This window comes from Colobus angolensis, unplaced genomic scaffold (genome assembly GCF_000951035.1).
Source record: "Colobus angolensis palliatus isolate OR3802 unplaced genomic scaffold, Cang.pa_1.0 Scaffold255, whole genome shotgun sequence".
Lineage (NCBI taxonomy): Eukaryota > Metazoa > Chordata > Mammalia > Primates > Cercopithecidae > Colobus > Colobus angolensis.
The window spans coordinates 3,009,574-3,017,350 of NW_012115766.1; the positions used below are offsets into that span (position 1 = coordinate 3,009,574).

Sequence of the window (7,777 nt, forward strand, 5' to 3'; positions counted from 1 at the left end):
GTAGAGATGGAGTCCTACTTTGTTTCCCAGGCTGGTCTTGAACTCCTTGCTTCAAGCAATCCTCCCATCTCTACCTCCCAAAGTGTTGGAATTACAAGCATGAGCCACTGTGCTTGGCCAGGAGTTCTTTATATATTCTGGATACCAATCCCTTATCAGATACATGATTTGCAAATATTTTCTTTGATTCTCCTAGGGTTGCCTCTTCACTGTTTTGATTGTGTCCTTTGATGCATTTGAAACTCTCCTGAGCCCTTCCCTCCGGTATCCTGCCCCTACTGTCAGGCTGCTCTGCACTTTGCATGGGGTTTTGGGGTATTGGGAGTACTCCTCGACCTTGTATCCTGCTGCCTCCCTGGGTGGGCTGCACCCACTGAGGGATGGGGGAGTGGCAGGTGCTTCATCCCTCTGTGATTTCTGCCCCAGGTCCTCTTCTAACAAACGCAAATCCTATTATGAGAATTTGCTAACACGTTTTAAAAATATGCAAATGGATTGGGAGCTTATTTCAGAGACAATTTTTTTAAAGAACAAGTAACCTATATATTTTTAAAATCTAGAGAATATACAACTCCTCTGCCACAACATGAGGGAGAAGAGTCTGCAGACGGCTGATTGGTGACGACTGAACACGATGGAAAGGCAAGTCGCTATGCCGGAAGCCTTTGAAGGGAGCCAGCAGGGTCCGTGGGAGGTTCAGGACACACACCTACAGCCCTGCTTCCGGCCCCACCCTTGGGGAAACCTTTTGCGGGTGATCCTGGGACTCCACTGGGAAGGCCCCAGGAGGTGAAGCATCCTCTGCAGAGGAGATGACACATCTGGAGGTAGAAGACAGACCTCCATCTGGGCTCCGTTTAACTGCTGTGATTTGGGATTGTAACTTACCCCATGAAGCCTCAGTTTCCCACATGGAAAATCAAATCAATCATTGTTATAACATTTTACTTTTTTGTTATGTGATGTAATTTACACAGTGCTTTCGTAGATATTATCCAATTTAGTGAAATAACACAGAGCAATGCACTTTGAAAAGAATAAAATGCTTAACATGTGTGAGGAATTCTTTTCTTTCTTTGAAAACTACTCTGGATGGTTTGGCTATTGTTTAGTTAAGAGAATTACACAACTTTTGAGACATGGTTCCTTATCTTGTGTAGGCTGAAAGGCAATTAAACAATTATTCATGTCAGAATCTGAGGTAAATAAAAGGCTGCTTCAAAGAGTCCACTTACGGATTGAAAAGCAGTTGAGTAGAAACAGAGAGTGGTCTGTAATTTCCTTCTGGAAGGAATATCCACTCCATATGGCCTGAAGCAAGAATTTCAAACTCCTCTGTGGGGAGAAAGAGACAGAAATAAAAACTTTAAGTTTTTTTACTCCGATTTGTCCCAGCCATTTTCTGAACAGCCTATGGAAGCCATCCGCTCCTCTAAACAAAAATAAGCTAAGAGACAGAAAGAACGATTTGATTTCTGTGTGTAGAGATTGTTCGGTCATAAATCAGTGTCTTTTTCCAAGAGGAAGGTGCCAGCAACAAAAGTTGGTCACAAAAAGGACATTAAACTTTAGTAGTCTCTTCACTGTTCCCTCCCACATCCAGCTGCCAACAGCAGAGACAACTGTGAGACACAGTGACATGAAGTGACTGCTCCACTGCCGGGCAACAGGTAACCTGGACACCAGGCTCCCTGGCGGAAGAAATAGAAAGTCAATAGCAAACACGGATGCCTTCCTCCCTACCACATCACCTCCTCCGCCCCACAATGCCTTCCTCAGCCTTTTACTTCTGTTTCCAGTGAGTCAAGAAAAACTTCTCCAACTTGCCCTGTGGAGATGAATGAGCCCATAATCCACTTACACGTGTGACCTTTACACAGCCTGGACCCCCACAGAGCAGCCAAACATGCAGTCCTGCAAACAAAAGGAATTTCAAGATAACTCTGATCTTTCCCTAATTATCCCAAAACCCAAAGGGGATCCACACACACAGTCCGAAGCCTGCTTTAAGGAGGCATCCTCCCCTGTGTGTTCCCAGCATCCTGTAGTTTCCCACTCTGCAACTCCAAACTCAGCTTCTCCCATCACCAGCCCCCAGCCTCTTTTCTTTCCCTCTCCCCCTGCCCCACTGCCTCTATTTTTTATTACTGCAGATTGACCAAGTGTCTATGAAGCTGCAGCGAGGTTTCTTTTTTGGAGCAGGGAATGGGGAGAGATTGGGCTTGGCTGTGACAAAATGAGTTTTGGACGGCTCAGTGGGCAGAAGCCATGAACACCATCCCAGTAAGTACAAGGGACTCTAGAAGCGTAGAGTTCCCTTACTTCCTGGCTGGTAACCCAGCTCCCCGCCTCCTCCCAGCCATCAGGCTCGGAGCCGTGACGATGTCAGAGCCTGAGCTCCTGCCCAGACTTCTGGGCGAAGTGGTCCCATGGAGCAAAGCTTGGTTTGGAAGATTTGGAGAATGTGAGAGAACGTTCTCTTACCACAACCTCTTCCCCCATCGCAGCCCCTTCCTAAGTTGCCATTGAAATCTATTTTTGCCAGGGCAAAAAATAGGGGCAGTGGACAGCTTCCGCCAACAGTGAGTTTGTTCCAAGCCCACCCCACAGTCATGGGTCCCTCGGAGTCACAGGACTCATGGAACTCCGCCCTTGTCATGAAGATAAACTACTGTGATCACTTTAAAAATCTTTCTCATCATGTCCTTGGGAAATAAAGGGGCAAAATTGAACAGAAAGGGGCAGAGGTGGGATTTTTTTCCACTAACCTTAACCTTCATGCCAAGAACAGAGATCTCTGTCTGAAAGCACATCTCAGATGACCATTTATTTGCTCTGCCTGGTAAACCTTGGTGTGATGCGTGGCTCTGAGCATTAGTCATTCCCTGCTGGGAAGGAGGTTAGAACTCCAGAAACAAGGCTATTGCAGAATTGGACTGTGTGGATCACTAAACCACAGGGGAAAGGGTGGAGAAGCAGCTGGTGTCCTGCTTAAAGGTCACAAAGCATTATTTCTACTTTAATATCCAGAGTTCAAGTGGAAATAAACTGAGAAGGTTAAGATCTAAGTGAAAATTAACTGAAGGCAACTGTGCCATTTGGACTCTGAGATGTACTTGCTTGGGAGAGGGCAAACCACGCTGGCTATCTTTCCATGAGCACAACTGAACAGGAATAGGCATTAATAAGGACAGACATAAAGAAAAAATTGCTAATTATTGGCAGAGAGTGCCAAGAAAAGTTGGTGGAATTCTCTTCTTTGGGGACCCTGGGAAAAAAACAGTAACAGTTAGGTACAGAGGCACCTGGAAGCAAAGAAACTTCTCTCCCTGGGACAGTGGCTCTGTGCTGTGTGTAACCGAGTGCTTCAGGCCACCGTAGTCTGGGTGAGTCACTCCAGGGTTATAGGATGCAATAGCCATACTAATGAAAACTCACTGGTTCTGAGCCCCCTTCCAGAAGAACTGTGGATACTTTCAGCCTCTTTTCTTCCTGCAGGGTCTCAAAGAGCTCATGTTCTGTCCTTGGTGATTAATACAGATTTCTTGGCTCTTCCCAGCCTGCCAGTCAGTGGCCTTAATTTGCCACTTCTGTTGCTAATCCTCACTCTTGCCTCAGCATCGACCCAATCATTCTTGCAGCTATAGATGTTGGCCTTCCTGCACCGGATGCTCGCAGAGAGGGGAAGGTGCTCTCCTCATCACCGTTTCTAATAAAAAAATGAGAAGCTTGCATTCTCACTTTCTTGCCGAGCTTCTCCTGGTGGAGCTGCCCATGAGGTTCCTGATGGCTGGAGGAAATATGAGGATACCTTTCCCTGAACACCCACCACACCTCTCTCAACAATCAGCTCATGTTCCAGGATAGATGCTGTGAACAACAGCAAATGTAGAGCAGGTACTTGAAACTATGCTCAGTGCTTTACACAGATGATCTCATTTCATCTTTACTGTAACCCCATGAGATAGGTATTATCATGGTCCCTATTCTGCAGATGTGCAGAGAACCAGCACCTCAACTGTCTGATCTCAGAGAGATCAGAGATCAGGGGTTGGCCTGGTTGGTTCTTCAAGTCAAGAGGACTTTTTCTTCTGTCTCAACAAGTGTCCTTTGGGTCACCAAGGCATTAGTTCTCAGTGGATATTGCTGGTGTGCCTGATGTAGGTGGCCATTCGGCCTCCCTCCATTACACATGCCAATAGCTCTTGGTTATCTTTTATTTGCAATACAATTCAAAAATGTGAATAAAACCTCGAAAAATAGGGAAATGAAGTCTGAACAATAAAAATAGCTGAGATATTGAGTATTTAATGTTGCCAGGCACCGTCTGCCAAGCACTGTTCTGTGAAGACAGTGCCTGGCAACATTAAATACTCAGTATCTTAGGAGGTCGGTACTACTATTATCCCCATTTTACAGGCCTCCAAGAGGTTAAGTAACTTGCACAAGATTGCACAGCTCTTAGTTGGAGCAGCTGGCATTCAAATCCAGCAGTAGCATCAGCCTGTTCCTTGCCAAATACAACAAGGCTTTCTACCTTCTTGGATGTTTATTTCCTACCACACTTTTAAAAACAATTCACCAAACACATAAGAAGTAGCTAAAACAAGGGGCTCACATTCACTGAGTAATGTAGAGGTGCAGCTTTGTGGTTGGTTCCTTCTCTTAGTTCAGTAATGAAAATAATACAACACATAAAAATATAACAAAACAGAAAGAGGTGAGTACTCTAAGGAGGGTACAAGTACAGCCCTGTGGAAGCTACGGTGATGGAAGAGACCTGCTGAGTTAGGTCCCAAAGAATCACTGGGATCTCCACAAACAGAGATGGGAAACACAGACAGTAGCACTGTAAGCAGAAAAAGAACTTCGTGGTGGAAAAGTGTCCTGGGGTCCAGAAATAGTGAGATACTGATATCTGATGGATCAAGTAGGAAGTCATGGATGATTCCAGGATGAGAAAAAATGCATAGATTCATCACAACAATTAACAGGTGAAATTTAGTGATATTTTCAACATACACGTTGCCTTCAGAAACACTTGGTAGTGGCACATGGGGCAGAAGAGTCCCACATATATGGATGTCCAGGTTTACACCACACGTCCTGGCAACCCATTTGGTTAGCAACCCTAACCATTCTCAAAAAGATCCTTGCATGGACAATAAATTATATGGCCACCCTGCATCTGGCAAATTGAAAGACAGGGCACATCAGTAAAGGTGCTTAAGAAGTCATATTATGGCCGGGCATGGTGGCTGACGCCTGTAATTCCAACACTTTGGAAGGCCGAGGCAGGAGGAGCACTTGAACCCAGGAATTCCAGAACAGTCTGGGCAACATGGCAAAACCCCATCTCTACAAAAACAAACAAACAAACAAAAAAACAAAATTAGCTGGGTGTGATGGCACACAACTCTAGTCTTAGCTACCCAGGAGGCTGAAGTGGTAGAATTACTTGAGCTCAAGAGGTCGAGGCTAGAGTGAGCCGTGATAGTGCTCCAGCCCAGGCAACAGAGTGAGAACCTGTCTCAAAACCAACAAACGAAAAACCAAAACAACCCCACCAAGAAGTCATATTTTAAAAGCCTACAACTCAATGCCTAGCTAAGCTGTATAAAGAATGTGGGCTCTTTGACACTTGTATACAATTGCAACCATAGTTGGTTTTGAAAGTGTCAGTTCTTTGCCCCAATCCTATTTGGTGTGAGCCATTTTGCACAAGGTAACCCAACCAGTGTCTGCCACAGAGATATGCAGGAAAAGCCAGCCTTAATGTATAGTAAAGATAAAACCTGGTTAAACACACACTGACATAAACTGATAAAGCTAATTTTTATCCAAGCCCACTTTTGGATTTCAAACAACTGAAGTCAAAGAAGTTAATTAAAAACACACAGAACTGTCAATGAGTTTAAAAATAAAACACAAATTTCTTTGAAACAATGAGACTTAATTAACTCTGTGGTAGACTAGTTGGCTAGTCTTTTGCAGAAGAGCCAACCTATTTGTATCTGAAATAAAACATATTCAGGAAAGAAGGAAAACTGCAAAGTGATCCCAGAATACAGAAAGCAACAAGGAGGAGGCAGTTTTAACTGTCCTTTCAACTTTGAGGTGCAATCTGTCTACAGGGCTCCCTTGGGGGAAGCACAAGCTCTTTTTTTTAGTGAAGTCTGATTTTGTTGATTGATGCTGTGTTGTTGCTGGATTGTATTACTACGTGAAGTTGAAAGGCTTAACTTTCAACTGTTAATGTGTCTTAAACTTTAAGACTTGGAATGCCTGCTCCCATTTAAACTTGACTGTTCTGGGCAGTGTGTTTTGATTGGCTGGATGTCTAGCTTGTGCATTTCTGTCATTTCCCAATGTGTGTGGTATGCTTTGAGTACTGCAGACAGGAAACTCGCTTTTCCTCTGGCTTTCTTCTGATTTTTCTGTTTCTTGATTATTGGAAAAAGGAATAAACATTGATAAAAATAATAATACAGTGCCACCCCAAAAGTCTTATCTTTAAAATAATGTGGAATGGCAACGCTAAAAATAAAGCAACTTGAACTAATTTCCACTATGAATAGGGAACAAAGAATCTGCACCTTCACTGATTTTGGATTCCAGATTCCAAATATTTCATAAATAAAATATGACCAGCTGCATGAATTGTAAGGTACATGCCATGTGAGTTACATACACAGGGAGAGGTTGTTTTTAAAATTTCCTGCTGGCAAAATCAGACTTATTCTCATTGCCACTTTTAACCCTGTCAGATAAAAGCATTCCAGGGTGAAGTCGGAGATACGTCATAGTACATTTTAACCCATTTATGCTTGAGGTTGCAATTTTTTGAGTGTGAAAAATCAGACCCTGGTGATAACTTTGAGCAGTAGGATATAAATGACTCCCACATGCTTAGTGTTCCACTAATGGAACACTAGACATAAATAGGTTTTAATATAAAATCTTAAAATTTGTACCCCAAAGCAGGGAAAACTTGATTATATTCATTTATTCTCTAGTAGGGGCATCACATCAGCTATACTTTTAAAGGAAGAAAAAGCATGTCACTTCCTTTGTATGCATATCATCTAAATGGACACTTGGAAGTCAGTATCAGGTGGCACTGAAATGCCACATGATGGAAATAAAATCATCTATAGTTGTACTCCTGTAAATACTTGTCTTTGTATCCTCATAAATATTATGAAATACATACATGAAAGGTTATCTCATAAATAAAATCCGATTTATAATCAGACATTGAGGGTCTGAAAAGACCCCATTCTGGGGAGAAAAAAGACCTTAAAATATATTTGCCTTATGCTTATGTGATTCCTGCATACTTGGCATGTGATAAGTTGAAACCATAGCATAAAATACTCTAACAGAACTCCCTAAGGAAAGCAAGAAATTATTTATCCTAATTAGCCTAGTGGCTTATTTCATAGTCAAGGAGTATCAAAGACATTGATTGTATTCCAAACGCATACCACCCTTTATTGAGATCTGAGAATGGAGCAGATAGAGTGCCTGGGTCCAAGTTTAAATCTAAACTATCAAAAACAAATACATTAGTGACTGCTAAACTTGGCATGCCAGGCACTGTTAGATGCAGAGATATAAATGAGCAATACTGTGGTGGGTTAAACGGTGGTCCCTGAAAAATATACCCGCATCCTAATTCCTGGAACCTGTGAATGTAACCTTCTTTGGAAAAAAGTCTTTGTGGATATAAGTAAGCTAAGGATTTTTAGATGAAATCATCCTAGATTAGCCGGGT

General features: G+C 42.8%; 1 long non-coding RNA gene across 1 annotated transcript; it reads right to left on the minus strand.

Moving 5' to 3' along the window:
• Positions 1-503: 503 nt before the first annotated feature.
• LOC105515168 lies at positions 504-1,344 on the minus strand. The gene is made up of 2 exons (XR_001002275.1): positions 1,236-1,344; positions 504-801 (listed from the first exon to the last, which is right to left on the minus strand). It is a non-coding gene; the product is annotated as an uncharacterized LOC105515168 (long non-coding RNA).
• Positions 1,345-7,777: the final 6,433 nt, after the last annotated feature.